We start from the raw sequence: 3,236 nt of genomic DNA on the forward strand, positions 1-3,236 counted from the left end.
AAACCACAACGTGATATGCCAATTGCTATTTACCCTTCATAAGGACCCTTTTCATCGAATCTGTTCCGACTAAAGTGGGAGAGACTGGCACCCGCTAGCCACCTTATGCACCAAGTGCATGTCAGTCGGTGGAACCTGTCTCATGTAAGAGTACGTGTAAGGTCGGTCCGGGCCGCTTCATCCCATGATGCTGCCGAATCAAGATAAGACTAGTAACGGCAAGCATATTGAACAAAATCAATGCCCACAACTACTTTGTGTTCTACTCATGCATAGAATCTACGCAATAGACCTAGCTCATGATGCCACTGTTGGGGAACGTAGCAGAAATTCAAAATTTTCCTATGTGTCACCAAGATCTATCTATGGAGAAACCAGCAACGAGGGGAAGGAGAGTGCATCTACATACCCTTGTAGATCGTTAAGCGGAAGCGTTCAAGAGAACGGGGTTGATGGAGTCGTACTCGTCGTGATTCAGATCACCGATGATCCTAGTGCCGAACGGACGGCACCTCCGCGTTCAACACACGTACAACCTGGTGACGTCTCCCACACCTTGATCCAGCAAGGAGAGAGGGAGAGGTTGAGGAAGACTCCATCCAGCAGCAGCACAACGGTGTGGTGGTGATGGAGGAGCGTGGCAATCCTGCAGGGCTTTGCCAAGCACCTACGGGAGAGGAGGAGGTGTCACGGGAGGGAGGGAGGCGCCAGGGACTCAGGTATGGATGTCCTCCCTCCCCTCCACTATATATAGGGGCAAGGGAGAGGGGGAAGGCGCAGTCTTGCCCCTTCCTCCAAGAAAGGGGTGCGGCCAAGAGGGGCGGGGAGGAGTCCATCCTCCCCAAGGCACCTCGGAGGTGCCTTCCCCTTTGAGGACTCTTCCCTCTAGGGTTCCCTAGGCGCATGAGACTCTTGGGGCTGGTGCCCTTGGCCCATGTAGGCCAAGGCGCACCCCCTACAGCCCATGTGGCCCCCCGGGGTAGGTGGCCCCACCCGGTGGGCCCCCGGGACCCTTCCGGTGGTCCCGGTACAATACCGATGACCCCGAACCTTGTCCCGATGGCCGAAACAGGACTTCCTATATATAAATCTTTACCTCCGGACCATTCCGGAACTCCTCGTGACGTCCGGGATCTCATCCGGGACTCCGAACAACATTCGGTAACCACATACAAGCTTCCTTTATAACCCTAGCGTCATCGAACCTTAAGTGTGTAGACCCTACGGGTTCGGGAGACATGCAGACATGACCGAGATGTTCTCCGGTCAATAACCAACAGCGGGATCTGGATACCCATGTTGGCTCCCACATGTTCCACGATGATCTCATCGGATGAACCACGATGTCAAGGACTTAATCAATCCCGTATACAATTCCCTTTGTCTATCGGTACGATACTTGCCCGAGATTCGATCGTCGGTATCCCGATACCTTGTTCAATCTCGTTACCGGCAAGTCTCTTTACTCGTTCCGTAACACATCATCCCGTGATAAACCCCTTGGTCACATTGTGCACATTATGATGATGTCCTACCGAGTGGGCCCAGAGATACCTCTCCGTTTACACGGAGTGACAAATCCCAGTCTCGATTCGTGCCAACCCAACAGACACTTTCGGAGATACCTGTAATGCACCTTTATAGCCACCCAGTTACGTTGTGACGTTTGGTACACCCAAAGCATTCCCACGGTATCCGGGAGTTGCACAATCTCATGGTCTAAGGAAAAGATACTTGACATTAGAAAAGCTTTAGCATACGAACTACGATCTTTGTGCTAGGCTTAGGATTGGGTCTTGTCCATCACATCATTCTTCTAATGAAGTGATCCCGTTATCAATGACATCCAATGTCCATGGTCAGGAAACCGTAACCATCTATTGATCAACGAGCTAGTCAACTAGAGGCTTACCAGGGACAGATTGTGGTCTATGTATTCACACGTGTATTACGATTTCCGGATAATACAGTTATAGCATGAATAAAAGACAATTATCATGAACAAGGAAATATAATAATAATAATACTTTTATTATTTCCTCTAGGGCATATTTCCAACAGGTACATCTGGTGATGGTCAGGAAACTCATCGGATGGGGGAGTCGCGTGGCGTGAAGTTCGCGGTCCTCGGATGTGGGAGGAGGTATTTCGGAGGCCTTGAATAGCACCTTCCATGCGTCCTTGTGTGTCGTGCCGTAAAGCTCCTGAAGTGTCTGGTGTTCGGCCGGATCGAACTCCCATAGATTGAATGTCCGTCTTTGGCACGGAAGGATTCGACAAACGAGCATGACCTGGACCACGTTGACAAGCTTGATTTTCTTGTCCATCATATTTTTGATGCACTTCTGAAGTCCCGTCAGCTCTGCAGGTTCACCCCAGGCCAGGCCCTTCTTTTCCCGGGAAGTGAGCCGCATGGGAATTCCAGATCGGAATTCGGGGGCCACCACCCAGTTGGCGTCGCGCGGCTCGGTGATGTGGAACCACCCCGATTGCCACCCTTTCACGGTCTCCGCGAAGGAGCCATCAAGCTAGGTAACATTGGGCATCCTGCCCACCATGGCGCCTCCGCACTCCGCTTGCTGGCCGCTCACGATCTTTGGCTTCACGCAGAAGATTCGTAGACACAAGCTGAAGTGAGGCTTGATGCGGAGGAAGGCCTCGCACACGATGATAAACACCGAGATGTTGAGGACAAAATTTGGGGCTAGATCATGGAAGTCCAGCCCATAGTAAAACATGAGCCCGTGGACAAAGGAGTCGGAATGATCTGCCCTGCGTCCGGCAGCCGGTGCGCGATATCTGCGGACAAGTATCCGGTAAAAATGAGGAATCCTTATCCCTTTATAGAGGCGACGAAAACAGTGCGCCTCCCCACTTGCCCGTTGAAAGTCGCTTACTTCCCAAGCGCCACGATTGATGGCGCGGTTGGGTTACCCATACCCGTACTGATGAGAATCTCGTGATAAGGGGACATGATCTCTGCTTCGACAAGACGTGCCCGAGGAAACCGCCTCGCAATATGTGCGGTAGCTGGCTGTGGGAAGACGGTTCAATAATGACTCGACCATGGTGTCATGTTACTTTATCTAAAGTTGTCAGCAGATTATATTTGTGGAATATCGTTCTCTCTAAAGTGGAATGTGAAAGTCGTCTTGCAGAGCCGGACACGATTTAAGTGTTCGAGGTTTACTTTGGAGTATTCGGAGATGGAACCCGCCTTGCAATGCTGAAGACAA

This window comes from Triticum dicoccoides, chromosome 6B (genome assembly GCF_002162155.2).
Source record: "Triticum dicoccoides isolate Atlit2015 ecotype Zavitan chromosome 6B, WEW_v2.0, whole genome shotgun sequence".
Lineage (NCBI taxonomy): Eukaryota > Viridiplantae > Streptophyta > Magnoliopsida > Poales > Poaceae > Triticum > Triticum dicoccoides.